Below are 20,800 nucleotides of genomic sequence, written 5' to 3' on the forward strand. Positions count from 1 at the left end.
AGCTTTCTTGGTTTAGGGTGATTGCTGGTTCTGTGCAGATATGTATGTTGGTCCATGCATTTCTTGTATTTGGTGGTTTGTATTTTACCATTCTGGATAGTGACCATAGTGTCATTGGTGCTGGAGTATTCAAGAGATAATCTGATGGAGGGGTGATGATTATTGAATTTATGATGAAAACCAATCAGAGATTGCAGGTTTTTGGTCCAAATGATGAAGATGTCATCTATATATTTTAATTACAGCATGGGTGCAGTTCTTAAGGAATTCTTCTTCCAGGTGGCCTGTAAAAAGGTTGGTATATTATGGAGCCATTTTGGTGCCCATAACTGTGCCCATGGTCTGGAGGAAGTGTTGGTTATTGAAAGTGAAGTTGTTGTATATGAGGATGAAGTGTATTAGTTCAGTAATATCTTTAGGTCTGTAGTCTGCATTGGATGGCTGATGCATTGCCATCCATGCTGCAGGCAGAATGCAGCACAGATTAATCAGTTGTGATCAAACATGCAGAAACTTCTTGACCTTGACTGTCTCTTCCATATGGGGCATCTGCATGACACATTCTAGAGTCCTTCAACCAGTCCTCCTTCACAGGGGGGAAGACCATTTATTTTGTTTTACCTAGTTTAGCAGGTTAAGGCACTTGTATTATGAGGTTTATTTAATTACAGCCTAGTCAAGATAAGAATCCATTAGATAAAAAAAGAAGGAAAGAATACCAAAATAAAATGGGATGATATGATATGCAAAGAGATAACAGCAATCCTAAACTTTACACCCCAGAAATCACTAACTGCAATGTACCTACTGGCTCAGACCTAACTGGATGTTGTTGCCCACATACTACAAGTTCAAAATTCAAGGCATAGCCAAGCAGCCCTCCCTCTGCCACCTACTGGCAAGGCACTGTAATAGTTGTCTTCTGCACTACACACTTTTCTCTGGGATAGTTACACAGCTGCCCATTCTGGATCCCACCGTAATTTATGTTGCTATACAAAACCAATATAACTTATACTGGTGTAAACTTGTGCTGTGTCGTAGCCTGCAGACAGAAGAGACTCCATAAACACCAAAGCATAGAAACAGGAAGTGCATGAAATCAGAGTACCAAGCTCCAGAGGGAGGTAAAGAAGAGCTGTGGGGGGAATGGACGTTCCATCTTGCAAAGGATGTAAAAATCTTCCTTTTGCTGCAAGCAAACCCAAACTTCACAACTGGAGCAAAACTGAACATTTTAAAAGGGTCCACAAAGGGATGTTTTGCTTTTCTTTTCTTTTTTTTTTTTTTGAAAAGGGATCTATTGAAACATTCAATTTCATATAATTAAAATGTTTCATATTGCTTTCAATCTTAATTTTTAACTTGTTTTCAACTCTTAATTTTCTATAATATAAAATGTTAATACTTTAAAATTAAAACATTGAATCCTTTTCTTGTAGAAACAGCAACCCATTTTTGTCAGAATTTTCTCCCTGGTATTTTCCTGAAACAAAACTGGTGAAATAGGCCCTATTTTATGAAGTGGTGGAATTTCCATTGGGCTATACATTTTAACAGAATAAATTTCTATTGAACTTTCTGCAGCAACTCTAAGTCCCAAAACAGATGACAGAAGAAGCAGTAGGCTAGACAAGCAGCCTGGGAACGAGCTAACGAGGCATCTTGAGAGGTCAGATGAGAGGTTTGAGAGCTGGAGATCTTGCTGGCAAGATAAAACCAGATGCTATACCACAAAAACCATAGTCAGTTGGTTGCAGGAAGGAGGATAATGTGGATGTTCTCACCTTTTTATCCATGAACTGCACTGGCTAAAAGGCTGGATAAGGAACTGTTTCAATCACTTACTGTAAATACTGAAATCAGTTATGTCTAAGATATTTGCATCATCTGCTATTCCAGTGTAAAGCATCCATTGTAACTTTTAAAGTGTGCACATGGAAATTCAGTGAGTGTTTGGATTACCTGGTTTCTTGGCTCCTGGTATACAATTTGCTACTAGATAGGCAGAGAGGACACTACTACAACTTGTACCATGATATTCTGCAGATGGGATAGTTACATGCAGCCCATCTGATGGTGATGGCTTGGCATTCTCATTTCTCCACTGATGTATCAAAAGAATTCCCTAGTGTTGATAGGCAAAGATAGTTACCCATAGATGCGATGGTGAAATTCCCTGATATCTGAACACTTCTGGCACCCTGTGTTTATTTCTCTTTAACATATGTAGAAGAGGCATGGTCAGACCTTATTGCCTCCATCAGTTGTCCAAGACAGACCATTTCCAGGAGCCCAAATGCAGGCATTTCTTTATAAATCAGGGAATTTACCATCTGTTGTTACATCAGCTTTTGTGATCATGAAACCGCATGCAGGTCTTTTCACAACCATGTTTCATTACATATTCATTCTGCTCTTCCTTCTGTCCTGCATACAAGCAGTGCCTGCAGCTGCTCGCTACCCTTCCTCCTCCCCCTGGCAGCCCCCCACTCCCAGTAGCTTGCTTTGCCATGCACATGGATGGGCAAGGGATGTGGAGCCATCAGGTCACACTTTTTTCAGCCAAACTCATCCCCTGGTTCCTTCCATGTTCCCAGGGCCAGCAGGATGGGCTGCGAGTGCAAGTGGATATGGTTGCCATCATGTGAGTTGCCAAAGGAACAACTCTGGTGGCCAAAGCAGCTCTACAGAGCAGGGAGGGGGAGGGGGAAGGGGATGGAAGAAGCAGAGCACCATGGGGTGAGGCCCTGCCCACCTTCCATCCCTCACCGGGCACCAGCTACATTCGAGCTCAGTGTTTCTCAACCAGGATGGTGCTAACTTCCAAAAAGTTATGGAGGAGTGCTTTGAGCCTAGAAAGGTTTAGAACCACTGACTTAAGGGCAAGATAACTTTCTTTCTGTTACTCATGCTGACTTTGCTGGGGTCCCAGACATATTTTAAAGTCTACAATATTATATAGCTCATTTCAGCATATATTTAGTAAAATGCTACTATTTATTTTGCAGGTGACTTTGATATTACTGTTGTATATTACTATTAGGATAATGCATTATTAATAATATTATTAATAATAAATAACAATAATAACTGTTAAAGGAGTGCCTAAGGGCCAACTGAGAATGGGTCTCCATTCTGCTGTACACACTCAGCAGACCACCCAAAGAGCTTGCAATCTAAATATGTATCTTGGAGAAGAATATCTTCGGTTAGATTTACTGCTCACTCTACAGGATGCTTTTCACTAGATTTTTCTGTACTGTGAATTGCAATTTCAATAACATTCTTAAGCAATTAGTAAGTGTGATGCCGAGGACAAAAGTTCCACTAGTGCAGTAAAAGAAGCTGGTTTTGCGTTACCAAATTATTACAGGCTTCTTGGCTAAATAGTATCTAATATTTTACATTTAGCATATTTCAATACATGCAAAATAAGAATTCACTTCCACATAAGGGAGCAGAGGAGTTTGTGTTTGGTAACTGGGCTGAACTTGAACATTTTTATTTGAAATTATTTTTATTATTTAGCAAAATTAAACACATACAGACAGAGGGAATCCACAGATGCCCACTGTCTCTTAAAGGAATAGCATATTTTTGTCTGTCAATAAAAGGAAGATTTTAAAAACAACAGCTAGCACTGCACCCAGGACTGCAACCAAACACATGGGAACAGCCCCAATTGACTTAAAATATATCTGAAGGCAGAACTACATTCAGAGATTTTACTTAAATGGTTATTTTATATGTTTTTTGTTGTTGCTGTATATCTCTATAAGATTGTATTGTTTAGTTTTTCATTAGTGTTACAGTTTCTATGTATACTAGGTGTCACTGTATATATAGAAAGCAAGAATCACTTGTATAAGGTGCTGGTTACTAGATGGTATTATCCTGTTAAAAAGTCTGAAGGCCTTAGATCCAAAAAGATTTATTTAGGCCCAATCTAAGGAATCCGTAAGCTGTCTCAGCTGCCCATCTTGCATCCTTTACCAGCAATATCAGCATACCAGCATTCATTAATAAATAGAGAGCTGTAGTTTTAAGGTGCAAATCTACTTTGCCTTCTATCTTAATAACAAGGCCAGCAGAGGTTGACCTGCTTATATCATATAAAGAGAAATATTTGATTCAAATGTATTATATGTAAACAACTGCTTAAATGTCAGACATATTGCTGTATTTCAGTTAGTTTTCCTTTCAGGAACATAGTTAACTGTGCCCAAATAAACAGTCAGGATTTGGGGTTTCATTCAGATTGACATCTAGAATGCCAGGTGCCTTTCTTAAGATTATTCACAAGCCAAGCACCTTGAATCTGTTAGATTGGACTCACTGGCAAGGCATAGGGGGTGCATGCAGGTGTGCTGCTGGGGGACCCCCCCCTCCCCAATTGGCGATGGCCAGTTGGGGCCCCCCTGCCCATCGGCGGTCTGGTGCCCCACCCCAGACTCGGGAGGCACCAGTCGCCCATGCTTGGACTAGAATTTAAAGAGTCTTGTAAATTTAGCACTCAGATATGGGAACCTATAAGATGCTCTATAAATACAATAGATAAGATTCAATTGATTTTTGGCACTTCTGCTTCCAGTCTTGGCCAGAAATACAAGAAAAACAGGCTTCCTCCTTCAATTTTGACACTTCGGGTTCTTATACAGGCTGGAAATAGGCGGTACCACAACAACTGTCAAATCATTTCAGAACCTCGAGCAAAATTTCATTTGAGTTGGTTTCTGAAAGTGGGCAAGAACTGGGGAGGAAATAAAGAGCTTTGTTTTATCCAAACCAGTTTGTCTTTCTTTTCTGTCCATTATTTAGGGCCAAAATTTGGCCTACATTGAAGCAGGTGTAATGTGAGCAGGAACCCATATCCAACAACTGCAAACCTTCAGGAAGTTTGAACCCATGTTCAAATCCAACTCTCTCTCCTTGTTTGCTTGTTTTTGTAATGGGCTGAAACAACTCCAGCTTTCCCGAGGCACTGGGAAGATGGGATCCAAATGCAGGCATTCATTTTGTGGCTTAAAGCTGACTTTCAGCAGTAGGAGGCACCATTCACTCTTCACAGCCTCCCTGGTGTGCCTGAGCCTTGCCTCTGCACTGAGCAGGGACTCTGATGACCTCCAAAAAGCAGGGGGGGTGTTCTGGTCTTGACTTTGCTGACTGTTTCCCACTTGCTCTGAGCATCTTGAGCAAAACAAGGGCAACACCAGCCTTTCCAGCCAGGAGGCCCTGGAGGGGGCCTGTAGCTCTTTATCCCCAGCAGGGAAGGTTCAGGGGTATCTCCCCACAAAAGTGTATGTGCAGGGGGAGACCACGTGTACCCTTTCACTAGCTGGAGGGGGGAAGGTAACAGAATGGAGGAAACTCAGGAAAAAAGCAGGAAAAATGCTGCCAGCCCCTTCTTTCTGTCCTCCCTGCAGGAAGAGGGCAGAGGAGAGGCTGAAGGAGAAGCCAGAAGCCTGCTGGGGGGACCCACTGCTGGGAATGGGGAAAGACACTGAACAAAGGAATGGGATTCCTAATGGACAGGGAACCCAGCACACAGGAGGGAAGCCTGGAGACACTGGATACTCCTGCCTTCCCATAGGAGGCAGGAGATGAAGCAAGGTCCCCTGGGCAGGAGGCAAGTCCTGAGAGGTCAGCAACTGCAGAGAGACCCATGAGGGGAGACAGTGAAGATATTCTCCATAGGTTGGGAGGTCCCTAAGGAGTAGAGAAGACATAGAGAAAAGGCTTCCCTTGCGGTTGGGGGCAAGAGGGATGAATGAGGGAAGCTGGTGATGAAAGGGGGATAAAAAGGCAGGGAATGCTTAAGTTGCAGCAAGGGAAATTTAGGTTAGATATTAGGAAGAATTTTCTCACTAGGAGGGTAGTAAAACACTGGAACAGGTTACCCAGAGAGGTGTGGAAATCTCCATCCTTGGAGGTTTGGAAGGCCTGGATAGACAAAGCTCTGGCTGGGGTGATATACTTGGGGATGGCCCTGCTTTGAGCAGGGGGTTGGACTAGATGACCTCCTGAAGTCCCTTCCAACCCTCATTTTCTATGATTCTCCAGAGGGAGAGGTTGTGAGTGAAGAGAGAGATCCAGAAAGCAAGGGAGGAGGGAGCAGTCAAGAGAAGTCAGGAGGTGATCTGGAGGGTGATGAGAAAAACATATATTAAAATACTTGGGAGAGTGGAGAGAGACAGAAAGCAAAAGCAGAAAAGAGGCAGAACATGTAATCAGGAGGAAAAGACTAAGAGAAAGACGCAGGAGAAAAATGTGGAGTGAAAGCTAGCATAGAAAGGAAGAAAAATATCAAGGGGGACACAGTAAGTTACTGTTACTCATTTGTGTATCACCAATAGCACTGTATATGCTGTAAAGACTGCTGTATGTGCAAGATATCAGTCCAGAGAAGTTTACAATTTATGAACAATATGCAAGTGAAGGGAGATGAGAGGCCAGAAAAGCCAGCACAATTGCAAGATGAAGTAGAGTACGTAGTTTTGCTTGGATTCCACTCCTCTTTTCCCTCCCATCCCAGTTGAAAAGTTTGATGCCAAAATATTGCCACATGTAGCTGGTTAGATGTTACCATATTTTTTTTGCCTATAACCTGAATCTTTCCCCCAAAAACCAGCTGGTGAAAATTGGGTGCACATACATTTTATGTGAGAAAAATGGATCACCACAGGTCCAGAAATTTGGGAGTGAAGGAGCAGTGGCAGTGTTAGCTGCTGTGGCTCTGGGAAGCACAGTAATTAATGCTGCCACTGCTCCCCTGCCACCAAGTTTCTGGACCTGTGGGGAGCCCCCCATGCAGATGAGAGGGCAACACATACTGGATCAGGCCAGTGTGCAGGGTTGGTTCATTGCCAGACCAGGCATGCAGGGTCAGCCCCATTGCATGGCCCAAAGCCAGCATGCTAAGTTGGACCTGGCAAGCGGCTCTGGAGTCAATAGGAGGGAGGCCAACTCAGCGCATAGCCCCAGAGTCAGTGGATGGGAGTCAGCTCAGCATGCAGTCCCAGACTCAGCAAACACAGTCAGACCTGACACATGGCTCCAGAGGCAGCACATGGAGTCAGACTTGGTATGCCAGGTTGGTCCATGAGCCATTTGGTGCATGGGGCTGGCAGCATGCTCTACTTCCTAGCAGCAGCAACTCACTTGCCACAAAAGTTCTTTTCCCTTCAGGCTCCCCTTTGAAAACAAAGAGTGTACTATATACAGGTGCATGTTGCATGCAAGAAAATGCAGTACATAGCAGGAACCTTCCAGATGGGACGGTTGCATGAGCGGCGCATGCCCCTGGCAGCTGGGGGGGCATGGCTGCACTGGCAGCGGCTGGAGCGCAGTCAGTGGCAGCAGAGGGAGCGCAGTGGTGGCAAGTGTGGAGCTCCCACAGATGCTGCTGGCACTGTCGGTGGTGGGAAGTGGAGGGGTGACCACCCACCAGGAGTTGGCGACCACCCGCAGACACCACTGGCAACATCAGCGGCAGCCAGAGGCGATCGTGGACTGCCTGCAGATGCCGCTGGCGGTGTTTGCAGCAGGATGGAGAGCAGTGACCACCTGCAGGTACCGCTGACAGTGTTGACAGTGCCTTTTTGCAGGGGGTGCACAGCCATGCTCAGGAGGTGCATGTGCACTGTCTTCCACTAGGGGTGCACAGAGGACCCAAGCGGCTGGGAATTGAAAGAGAGAACCTACTTTTTCCGAAATTTTAGAAAGCAAAGCTAGTTTTTTAGTAGCTTTATTGCATTTTTCTATACATGTCTTATGAGAAATGTGTGAAGGTGTTTTTAACAGAGGAAAATTTGGCAAAGTGGCTCCTTATTCAAACATAGACATAAGAGAGCCATCATGTAGGGTGTTTACAAGGGATTTTGTGTATGTGTGTGTTAATATTTTACAATCCGGAGTACCATATAATCTTTTTCATTTTTTTTCTAGCAAACAGCTGTCACTTCTTTCACTTCTTTTTCTATTTTAACTTGCCCTGACTTGATTGGATGGCTATGAGCCGGCTTCTATATCTTTTTAATTCACCAAGACAATTTAGAACATAGCCACCAGATTGAGTTTAACTGGCTTGAAAAAAATGGTTCATGTATCCATGCTAGCTCTGCTGATCTACCTTAAGCCTTGTATTGTTCTTCACATCTATATTATGTTATCTTAAAATGGTTCAGCTGCAGGACCTTCTGGGCACCTCTCTCAGTACAAGGAAATGGAATCTTATATATGCAAATATCCATGTTTTGTATTCCTCTGAATACCCACGTGATAAAAAAATCCACACATGGTGGTTTTCTACAATAAATATATTTATCTCTCTAGCCCCTGTCCCAAGCCTTCCTGTCACAGTCTTAGTCTGATGAACCACTTGTGTTTTGTCATTTGAGAGTGATGATGAACAATTAGAAGTTTGGGTGTATGATCCACATGGGGTGACATCTTAGGGGATGGATTATATGAGGAGGGAAAGGCCAGTGTTAGTCAGTGAACTTTAGGCAGTTTGCCAGACAGAACAAATGCAAAAAGAGTAGAATTAATAGCCTGGTTCCTGATACGCCCCTTATACAACTCCCTGTCCTCAGACAAGATCAAAGAGTATGTCTACATAGCACAATACAGAGCCATAAAGCTAGCTCGGGCATTTGTAGCAGTCTAGCCAAGGTAACCTAGAGCTCTGTGGGTGCATCTACACATGCAATTAATGCACCTGAATTTTCTTCACAGAAAATTCAGGCTCATTAAAGTGCTCCCAGAAGCACATCTACACGTGCGCCCCTGTCGGGATCAAATTTGCTCCCAACAGGAACAGTTCAGGCTAGGGCTGCTCCTGACCTCCTGCTGCTCTGCCATCTGCAGCAGCCCAGGGGACCTTCAGGCTCCCATGGGTGCCAGCCATGGGCTGGCAGGGGGCACAGGGGCCAGGCCTGGGCTCCGGGGAGCTGGGGAGAGCTGTCCAGGAATGTAGGACAGCTCATAGCAGCACAGAACTCAGGATCATAGCCTGGCTCAGTAGTGCTGGGTTGGGGCCATGTCCCTTGCCCAAGCATGGGAGTAAGCAGTCCTGGGACCAGGGAAGAGACACAGGGGGAAAGCAGCACTGAGACCCAGGGGGAGACACAGTGTGCTCCCCATATATCCCTACTCATAGAACCTGGCCCCAGCCCTGCACTGTTAAGACCCTGTGGCCCTAGGGTAGTGACAGTGCAGAGCCAGGGCCAAAGCCAGGACAGAGCCATGATTCACTCCCTGCACATCCCTGCCCACAGAACCAGCACCTGATGCAAAGGCATGTGGGCAGTGGATCATGGCTCTGCCTCGGGACGAGGACCCTTGTCCCACACTGTCACCGCCCCAAGATCCCAGGGTCTCTCCAGCACCACATACCTGTCTTGCTCCCAAATGCTAACCCCCCACCAGTCCAAGGCTTCATCTCAGCTGCCTGGCCACATGACCTGTCTGTCCAGGTCCCACCTCTAGTGGTGGGTGCAGCGCAGATGGGCCAGAGTGCCTGGGCAGCAGGACTGGGTCCAGCAGCAGCAGCTGAAGGAGACAGCACTGCTGGGGCTGCCTGGAAATGGAGTCTGGCCTCCCCACCACAAGCTAGGCAAAATCCCTGCAGGCCAGATTTTGCCCAGTCCTGTGCTACAGCATGCTACAGCCTGAGGTGGAGCAGGGATGACGAACACTAAGAAATCCTCCAAGACAGCCAAATACATTTCAGTGCTGGACCATGTAAGACAGTGTCCTGCAGGGACCTTCCATGCAAGTGGAGACAGTCTTCTTTACTGCCTGCTATGTAACTCTGGATGTGTTGAAGAAAACCAACATAGATCAATGCTTAGGGCATGTGTACACATGATTGTGCTGTGGCCCATGCATTTGTATAAATGGCAAAATGTGCATCCATGCTGAGAAAATGGTGGCGGCACACTTTGGAACTAAAACACATTGAAGGTGTTTTAGTTCAAAAGTGCGCCGCTGTCATTTTCTCAGCACTGACGCACATTTATGCTGTTTATACAAATGCATGCAATACAGCACCAGGCGCACAAGCTTGCGTGCAGAGCAGACTCAATTAATTGAGTCTGCTCTGACCTGCCAGATCTCTGGCACATTGGAGCAGGCAAATGTATGTACGTGGCAGGGCACTGTTGGTGCCTACTACTTTAAGGGCTGGGTCAGGCATTCAGCAGGTGCCTGATGGTGGCAGTCATTTTGAGACCCTAGTACATAAAGGCTGCAGTCTGTTGCTGCCAGCCAGGCAGAAACATTGCCTAGCTGAGCTGCAGCAGGAACAACCCTGGAGGTAAGGGCAACTGCTTATGGGGATGGATAGGAGGTTCTTGGTCCTGGGCATGACCTAAAACTACACCCTGCTGGGGACGGATGGCTTGGTGGGGCTCCTAGTGGTGTGGGAGCCCCCAGGAAATGCCAGGCCAGTTACCACCCTGGTGAAAAGCGGGTAGGGGTGCTTTAACCCCAGCCCCCACATCCTAGTGGGTAACCTGGCAAGGAGGTTGGCAGGACCAAAGGGGGTCAGAGGGGGGCAAGGTGCCCAGAGCAAATGAGGGGCAAGGAGGCCAGAGTTTGGGAAGGGGTGTGGGGCCCAGCAAGGGGGCATAGAGGCTAGCAAGAGGCAAGGAGCTCAGAGGCTAGGAGCCCTGACTGTGTGTGTGGGGCAAGGAACCCAATGAAAGAGGCCAGAGTTAGGGGCCAGGCTATGGTTACAACATGTGGATGCCATCTTCAAGGCTTGGGCTGCAGTGTAGGGGGGGAACAGAGCCACAGATAACACCCCCTGGCACTGGTGCAGTAATGGGTAGTCTTCCGCATTATCCCAGCGGTTTATGGAAACAACCAAGTCATGGCCAGGTGAGACTGGGCAGATTGCCCATAGAAACAGATGGGCAGGCCAGCACGAGATCTGGCCCTGAGCTTGCCCCCTGTTACATATGGTGTATAAACGCCTTTAGAGTCTGACAAGGTTCTCTGAAGCACATATGAAGAGGAAGGCTGTTGCAGAAGCAGAAGGTCAGAGCAAGAAACAAGCAACCATGTCCTCAGTCTTTAAAAGGACCACAGAAAGCAGCTTTTCAAGGCAAGAGGTGGTATTTTCCCTCGTGGAATCTTTCACAGCACCAAACATGTCACCAAAGAAACTTGATCACCCTAAGTTAAGGGACTACCTGAACCAAAACATGCCAAACGCTGGCAGTTTTCTGTGTGGCAAGAAGCTTCACCAAGACTATCTACCTGCAGTGATTTCTTCACATGTACAGTCCACAAATGCTGCCTTGACAGAGTATGACTCCTTCTTTATTGTTTCTGATGAAGGTACCAACCCTCAAGATGACAGACAGGGACCTACCTGTGTTTCAAACAGAGCCAGTCCACCTCACATCTGTCAGTTTTTCTACCCTGTCTCAAACCATTCTGAAGGTAATTGTCAGCTCTGGCATAGACTTTGGCAAGATCTTCCATTCCCGTCCAACAACACCATGTACATGTGCAAGACTTTCTCTGATATGCTCTAAGGAATGCTGCCCAACACAGTTCACATCACCTGCAATGCACACATTTTGACATTAGTAAGTGACATCTGATGCATGCAGTTCCCTGATGTGGATAGCCTGGTGTCTTCTTTCAAGAAAGCCTTCAAGCACTGTCCAGGCCATAAGGTCTGGTACAGGGAGTCCATCACCACTCAAAGTGGGGACTTGCATGGCATTGTACTGCTGCGACCAAAGCCTGTGATCAGGTGGAATTCATGGTTCATTGTGGTCTGTTACCATGCTAAGCATATGCAGTAATACCAGCAGTTTGGGAGTGAGGAGCTGAAAATCACACCCAGCACACAGTGCATGTTTAATTTTTATGCTCTCTTAGGGTGAGGCAACAGTCAAAATCAAGTGAAATTTGTGGCTGACAATGCCACCTGGTTCATGGAGCTCCTAACCTGGTTTGAAGGCTGGCAGGTTGTGATCCACCACACATACAACAAGCTGATGAATTTCATAAGCTGGGTTGAAGACAGGGCATCACAAGAACTATCAAGCTATCCTCGTGAAAACCAGTGAAGAAGGTTCCAAGCAATACCTGAGAAGCTGAATCAGTACTATAAGTACAACCCACCACTGCCATTGTGGTTCAGACCTTCCTTCATGCTGCTTGCATTTTGGACCACAAACAGGTGCCTGTTTCTAAGTTGTGACCCTCCGCTACTGAAAGCAATCCTTGGATGTTAGAAAGAGTGTGCCTGTGAATATGTTGTTTATATGAACTTTATCAAAAAGTGCCAGATAGTTATGCCTGTGCCTGTGTTTTAGGACTCTATGACCAGTTTCCACATCTCTACACCCTAGCAAGATGCTGCTTCATCATTCTCGTGAAGTGAGTGGGGGCTGATCATGCCATGTCAGTATATGGACAAGTGCTCACCCCACAGAGACAGAGAATGTCTACAGCAACTGCAGCTGGATACAGCTTGATTGCATTTAATAGCTAGCATGAACTGCCTATCTCAAGATTAGCATTCAGTTTCAGTAAAATCCTTTTTATAATATCCTTTAATAAAGTGTATACAGTTGGTATTAGTTACAATACATGGTGTGCATAGCTTTATTTTAATAAGATATTTCAGTTTAGAGTTTAATTAAGTCCTTAGATTGCTTAATTATGCATTAATTAATGGCTTCTGTGGGCTTAATCCCCTGATTATGCCAATGGAAGCCATCAAAGGAAACATTGTTAAGCAATTTAAGTGGTGGTTTGGGACCATCAAGCAATCTCTGCAGAAAGGCAGGACTAATGGGCCCCTTGGCCAATCAGAGGAACGGGAGGCAGGGAGGGGTGCTGCATTCAGCCCACAAAAATGGCAGCCAGCCCCTGGATCAGCCTGCAAAATCAGCCATCCGCTTTCTCTAGTTCAGTAGACCCCCTACCTATAAAACGGACTGTGTAAGAACCTAAGAAAAACACATGGGGTGTATCCAGACAAACTCGCACACGCCTGTTGTGGCATCTCAAAGCACAGGTGCACACTGGGAATGAAAAAATGTTCCCTGTGCTGCATATTTGCAGTGCTGACTCTAATGTTGGTACTGAGGAATCCAGGTATCAAAAAAAAACACCCTGAAAAAAGCAGCGCAGGGCATACTCCTGAAGTGTGCCCTGAAGCAACCGAATGCTGAGTCCTCCAGAAAGACACTCTGGCATCTGGCCAGAGTGTCTCTATGCCTGCCTTGTGCCCCTGCTGCTCCAGAGCACACTGCTGCAACATGCTGGGGCAACAAGGAACAGGGCAAGGCTGCAGTGGTGGATTGACCCAGGCTCTGTCTTGGGTAAGCAGGGATGGGGAGTGGGGGTGCTGTGTGTGGGAGGGAGAGATTATGGGGAGGGCCTGTGGGGGGTGGGACTGCTCAAGAGGGGTGGGTCCCCTTGCACAGTACACAGCTCACCCCGCAACAGCAGCAGCAGCAGCTGTTGGGGCTACTGGCAGAGCCCCAACCTGTGCAACATGCTGCTGTGCTGGCCCAGCCTGCTCGCACACACCTTTGGTCAGAACCAAGCCGCTCCTGCTGTCACCCAGAATACTGGCACCACATACAGGGGCTGCGCACCCTTGCACTGGGCTGGTTCTGACCTGGATGTGCCCTCCCATGCCTTCAGGCCAGACCAGTTCCATGCAGCCAGGACCTGGCCCAGCACGAAGGTGCATGGCCCCTGCGTGCAGTGCTGGGACCTCAGGTGACAGAGGAGTGGCCTCATTTTGGCCGAGAGCGTGAGTAAGCAGGCCAGGCCAGTGTGGTGCCATGTTGCATAAGCGGCGTTGGTTGGGGCTCTAACAATAGCCCCAGTGACCGCAGCTGCTACTGCTGCTGCAGGGTGGGCTGTGTGTCATGTGGGGGGACCCACCCCCCCAAGCAGCTCCCCCACTCCCACAATCCACCCACCAGCCCCACCCCCCAAACCTATGCACAATCCCCATATCCTCTACAAGCCCTACACCTACCCACAAACCCACCCAAGTCCCACAACCCCCACACCCTTCTCCCCCAAACCCCACATCCCCACCACACATCTTATACTCTGCATGCCTAGCCACCAAATGGGATGGGACAAGACCTGCTGGCAGGAGCCGCAACTGCAGGGGTAACTGCCACACTGCGCCCCTGCCCTGTGCCCACACCGGTGCTGGGACATACAGCCCCAGCCGGGAGCGGCGGGGGCCTCCTCATTCCAGAAACCACTTGGGGGATGTGATAAGCTGGGAGGAGGGGTGGAGGTAGCAGCAGGGGTGTGTCTGAAAGAGAGAGAGAGATTTCAAGGGTGGGGGAGCAGTCCAGGTAGGAGAGGCTGCCAGAGCCAGGCTTCGAGCCCACCCCCTTTCCCTTCAGCAGTCTGTGTGGAGGGAGGCTGGCCTGGAAGGGAAGGGGCTTACCCAGTCCAGTCCCTGAGCTCCAGTTGAGGGCATCCCAGGAATGTCATGGGAATTACTGGGGCCTGGGGACTGGCCAGGAAGTAGAACAGCAAGGGCTGGCACTGCTCAGAGCCACAAAACAGTGGGTGGGACAGCAACAGCTGGACTCACATCCTGGTGCTGGGATGGAGCTACTGCCAGGAGAGAGCTAGTGGGGGCAGGCAGGGGTTGCGGGTCAGGAGTAAGGGGCACCTGGTGGGGCTGTGAGTTGGAAGTGAGGGGCAAGAGTAGGGCAAATACCTGAACCAAGGCCTGATACCCTATTTTCACCAAAAATACCCCAGAATTTTGTACTGTATCAATTATGGATGAGTAATATAGCTACATTAATGTATTATATCGTAAATAGCAATCATACTGATTTGGAAGGACTTCTTTGAGGTGACTTTGCTGGACTTTTTGAAGGGCTCTTGGTTGGATTTTTTGAAGGGTTCTTGGCTGGAGTCTTCTCAGGAGTCTTGGCTGCAAGTTTTTCTGGAGTCTTGTTTGTCTGCTTACTTAAAGAAAGTGTCCAAACAAGGTTGGATAGATGTTCTCCAGCAAGCTAAGCAACACAGCAAACTTGTTTGCTGGCATGGCGTCACATCAGATCAAGCGTTGTAAGCCAAAATTGACGTCATAAAGTTGAAACAGGGTGTCAATTTATAAACGTTGTAAGTCAAGGACTGCCTGTATATCAATAAAACATTGTCCAACTGGTCTCTCTATAAATAGTGGCATTTCATTTTAATAGCAGAACACAGATTTTGGGTATTTTAATAAGGAACACAAATTCTCTCATCAGAGAATTTGCAATTTTTAAACAGGTTACACTAGGATCTCTGCTGGTGAGGCAAGTATTGAAACCCAAGAAGAGGAGCCTGCCCAGGGCCAGCACCGGGGGCCCAGTTGAAGGCAGATGAGGTAGCTGACCTCACCATTAAGGGCCAAGATAGTTCAAAGAGGGTCACTGCACATCTTCTGGGCGAGAACTGCCCAGATGGCAGAGTGGGGGCACTGGAAGACATGACAGCAGTGCTGCCCAAAGGCCAACTGTGCAGTCATGGCCCACTGGCTGCTGGCCCAGATATGCAGAAGGCTCTGCTGCAGTGCCCATACCACAGCCCAAGCAGCCGTGCAATCCCAGTCTGGGTCTGGCAGGCATGCAGCTATGGGGCCACAGGTCCAAGACGGGGGATGCTGTTGCAGGTGGCAGTGGGTCACAGCCAGACAGCAGCCTGCACTGCCATAGGCTGCAGTGGGTAGAGGTGCAGGGGCCACTCTAGGTTAGGGCTGCTTCAGCAGTCCAGCTGGCACAAAGCGCTAGTGGCCCCAGATACCAACTGGCCAGGCCTCAAAAGTTCCTGAGGGCAAGTAGCCCTGAGCTGATTGCTAGGACAGATTTTTATACTGCTGAGGCCAGAACAGGTGCTGGCCCCAGGCTCTAGCTCCCCCTGGCTGAAAATCTGGGAGGAGCCGGGCAGGGTCAATTTGCCCCAAGTGGCACAATTTGCTCCATACCAAAGTGCATGTTCATGTATGTGTGCCAAGCCAAAAATCTCTGGCACAGATTTATGCCACTGCTATTTGAGCTGCTGCAAGCACACATGCCTGCATGTGTGGACGCACCCAGGTAGTCTGTCTAAAATATGGCTTTGGACATTGGACTAGAAAGTGTATCTGTTTCACCTCTTTCATACTCGTTGCATAGCTGTTCCTCTTGGGCTGGCAACATATACTGATTCCTGTTTTCCATCTCATGTTTGTGGTCACTGATTCAGTATCCAGCAGCAGTCTGTTTTAGCTTTTCACATCTCACTTTAATGATGTTGTGTGCAGGGATCTGTGGCAGTCTTAGATTTGTTCTCCAAGCAAATGTCTAAGCAAATGTCTGCTTAATCCATTTATCTATCTAGGTTCTCCTATGACAACCATCGCCATGGTATCTGGAATTCCTTCTGAAGTTACGGCATTTATAAATAACTTTCTTGCACTTCTCTTTAAATCAATAGAGACTAGGTTTTTTGGCTGGGGAGGATGCTTCCATTAGAGAAAGGGTGGGTCAGAAAGGTGGGTTTTGCATTTGGCTATGTAGATGCTGAGTTGGCATTCCTGTCTAGTATTTACTTACAAATTGAAAGATGTAGGGTTTGCTTTTTTTTTATTGGAATGTTGTTCACTTTGTGAGTATGGGACACATATTTAACTATTATATAATAGAATAGGTTAGACTGTGCCGTAGAAGCAACTTAGCAGTGGGATTATCAGAGCACATCAAGATTTTTGTGGTGGTTTTTGCATTGTCTCAAGCTTCCCTATCCCTCTCAGCTGAGATGGACCTCAAGTAGGAGCTACAGTACATTTACAGAAAGATAACCGAAAAATTAAATTCAGGCAGGATATAAATAGAGACCTTAAAGAAAAAAGTTCAAGGAGGTAAAATACATCCAATTGTGTTCCCCAGAAAAATAAGATTGAAGTTCCTATGCTTCCCTTCTGAGAGCTAGCTAGTTTCCCAGTGCTGTCTCTGCATGAGTTCAGTGACTGAACTACAAAGTCCCATGACTCATATTTAGAGTTCCATTCCCACCAGGTGGACACTTGGGCCTCTTCTGTAGCAGATAACCAATATGGCCTCTAAGGAATCATTTCTATCCATACTGGAAGGAGTTGCTGTTGTAGTAAACCCATTCAAAAGTAACATTCTTAGAAATACTAATGAATCTCCTTCTAAACTGCTAAACTTTAATGGTTGTGTTACAAAATGATTGGCTTTACATAGTTCCTTTAAGACATTAAAGGTCATGATATAGCTGTTTCTTTTAATACTTTTACAGATAGTTTGAACTTTCTTACTGCACTTTTATAAAATATTATGTAGACTATGTTTAATTTCTATGTCTATAAATTTTGTAAAATAATACAAACAGGTAAATCTTAACTAGAATCAAAGACCAGAGCATAGAATTGGGCCTTCAAGATTCACCTATACAGATCATTTTACAGAATTCACAGAACCAGAATCTGAACCCATGTCACCGGAGTCCTAGCCTAGAACTACATAAAAGCCTTCTTCCATACCTGATAAATCGATACCTGGATTTAATTTTGCTATACATTTGTTTTACTGGTTTCATTTTGTAGCCATGAAAATTCCAGCAAAGGTGCCAAGTGAAGTCAAAACTTTTAAAATGTCTGTAAAGCAGGAAATATCCCTATAGGGTCATAGTTTAATTATTCGTTTCTCAGTCAAGTCTAATTTATTTGTATTACCATGTTGGTCAGTTATGTTACTATTACAATGTTGAGACTGTTACAGAATAGTTTACTGTTGCTGCTAACACAGGTGTCTACAGGTGTTTGGGCTGAGGACATTTCTACTTTTGTATATTGGGATAATTATTCCATTTGATTATATTTTAAGGAAATTTCCAGGTTAAAGAAATGTCTAAATAAATTTTGGGATATGTTCAATACTTTGTTTCAGCATCTTCCTTAGTATTATCCTGTATACATCATTTCCTGATCTTTGGCTTTTCATTTTTTTTAATGTCCATGTTGTTACAGACCTAGCCCAGCCTCCCCTCAGGGTAGGATCACCCCTGGCTAAACCATCTCATTCAAGTGTCTTCCTACCATGTTCTTGACAATTTCCAGGGATGGAGATTCCACAACTTATCTGGGCAGCCTGTTCTTCCTAAAGTTCCTCCTAATCTCCAACCTAAATTTCCTCTGTTGTAGTTTGCTTCTAGTCCTGTCTCCTACAGGCAGAAAAGGGTATCTCCATCCTCTTTTATAATCACCCCTCTGATATTTGGGGACTGTTATTACATCCCCCCTCAGTCTTCTCCAGACTAGTCCTAGTTCTTTCAGCCTTTCTTCATATGTCATATTTCCCAGGCCCCTAATCATTTTTTTTTACTTTTTGTTGAACTCTTTCTAATCTGTCCACATTTTTCTTGAAGCGTGGGGCCCCAAATTGGACACAGTACTCTAAATGAGGCCTTAGCAGTGGTGAATAGAGCAAAAGAATCCCTTCCCTTGATTTTTCAGGTGACGCTCCTCTTAATATGATGCAGTATGCTGTTGGCTTTTTTTGCAACAAGAGCACACAGTTAGCTCATATTCAGCTTATAGTTGGCTCATATTCAGCTTATACACCTTCAAGTATAATAACATGTATTTCTAATGATGCATTTTGTGGGAGGAACAAATTCCTTTGTGCATGCCATGGAAGTGATTTGCTCAAAATTGACCTTCCTTGATTGTTGAGGTTTGTTTCTTTCCAGGAAGTAATCAGACATATTGCATCTTCAATTCATGCTAATTTTTCTTTCATATGGTCTGATTTTTGCTTCTGTTAAACCATGGATTACAGCTCTGCAGTGTGTCATGATAAGCAGCATGTAGATTAGTGCCATGTGTTGAAGTTGGACAGTTCCCTCATAAATTTCTCTTAGTTTATGGCAGCTTGTATCCAACTGTTTTTGTTCCTCCTTTATTTTTAGTTGAAATCTTCCTTTTTTCAGGTTAAGTGCTTAAGAATTGCTTTGCTGCTCTGAGAACTCTGTATCATCTCATAGGGTGTTTGGTCATACATATTTTTCCAGCAACCTTAACTGGGTGTTCAGTGACCAGGATTTACCTGGTTTTCATACCTTTCCTTTGAATCTTGTCCTCAGATGTAGACCTTGAATAACTGGTAGAGGTTTTATGGTGTGATGCTTGTCTGGTGTGACTTGTTTAGCTGGCTGTTGTCTGTCTGACTCCTTTAACTGTTAACATTTATTTTGCATAAGCTTAAATTTATTGTATGATAGTCCAATCTCGCTTATAGCCTTTACTACATGTAAAGCTGTATCTTCTTAAGAGAGTCCAGCTTCCTTTCGTAGTGAGAACACATTGACAAAGGCCTTGACACATACCAAGGACTTTCTTTCCCATTGTGATGACACCAACGTTGAAACCATAAGTGAATTTAAGAGGGGTTTGGTAGGGAAGTACTTCATTTTCAAATACATATATATTTTCCTTTGTGGAGGTTAAGATTGGTTCATTCCTCATTTCCTGTATGCTTCAAATGTACTTGGATATTTTGATCCATGGCCATGCATGTTGTTTTTTTATGAAATGACATAGGAACATAAGACTAGAAAACACCTTCTGGGTCTTCAATTCTAGATGCCTGCTATTGTAGGCAGCCATGTTAAATAATCCATTTCATAAACTCACCAAGCATCATCTTAAAAGCTAATTGTTTCTTTTGTCACAACTCTTCTACTAGAAACTATCTAGAACCTCACTCTGATAGTTCAAATCTTGTAATTTCCAACCAAAATGTATTCATGGCCAGTTTATACCGATATGTTCTAGTAAGAACCTGGTCTTTTCACTTAAGTAATTCTTCTCCCTTCCTGGTAGTTTTAGGCAGCAAACAAAGCTCCTCTATCTATTCTGGTATGTATTCATCTTTTTTTGAACACAGATGAACTAGTGTCCCAAATGAGGTTTCATGAGGGCCTTGTTCACCGGCACTAGCACTTCCCTACTACCTATTGGAAATACCTCTCTTGATACACCCTCAAATAGCTTTTGCTTGTTTCCCAGGTGCATCAGGTTGGCACTCAGTCATCCTGCGGGCAGCTCATTTTTCTTTGAGACATAACGGGAGACCTGTAAAACATTCCAGCGCCTTTACCCTTTGCTCTTGCTACAGGTCTCGGGGAACGCTGACCAGCCAGCTCTCGCAGCACAGCAGGAAACACTCTCTAAATGCAATCAGAGATTTCAAGTTGGCTTTAAAATATTAAGGATGAGGCTCCTAGATGCCAGCTGCTTCTAGAAAAAAAAGACGTAGTGGATGCCATTTGACAGGGCAGGCGAGGCCAAGGCTCTTTCCTGCAATGTCCACTCTGTTACAGACAAATTACTGCTGGATCTCCTACAACTGAACCTGTCCGCGGCGCTGCCACCACCCTCCCCAAGTTGTGCTGATCCATTTGGAGCCAGCAGCACTGTAAGGTTGATGCTCGCCCAAACCCCCAAGAGAACCCCTCGCAGGCTCCCAGGAGAGCATGTGAGATGCCTGCAATTCTCCCTATGCCTGATGAAGGGCACTTGTGCCCCAAAGCTTGCAAAGAACAATTTCCCCAACTATTTTAGTTGGTCTAATAAAAGCTATCCCACCAAAGACGTTGGCCTGCCCATGCCCTTACACCCACAGGCTACCTTCCCTACCCAGCAGGTTTGCCCTCTGGGGGCAGCAACAGCTTCACACGCTGGCTCTGCAAACTCCTCCCAGGGGCACTCCCAAGCCCAGAGCCCACGCGA

General features: G+C 45.8%; 1 long non-coding RNA gene across 1 annotated transcript; it reads right to left on the reverse strand.

Moving 5' to 3' along the window:
* Positions 1-19,433: 19,433 nt before the first annotated feature.
* On the reverse strand, positions 19,434-20,800 carry LOC109315728. The gene is made up of 2 exons (XR_002102591.1): positions 20,748-20,800; positions 19,434-20,308 (listed from the first exon to the last, which is right to left on the reverse strand). It is a non-coding gene; the product is annotated as an uncharacterized LOC109315728 (long non-coding RNA).

Source organism: Crocodylus porosus, unplaced genomic scaffold (assembly GCF_001723895.1).
Source record: "Crocodylus porosus isolate Cpor-Errol unplaced genomic scaffold, CroPor_comp1, whole genome shotgun sequence".
NCBI classification, from domain to species: Eukaryota; Metazoa; Chordata; order Crocodylia; family Crocodylidae; genus Crocodylus; species Crocodylus porosus.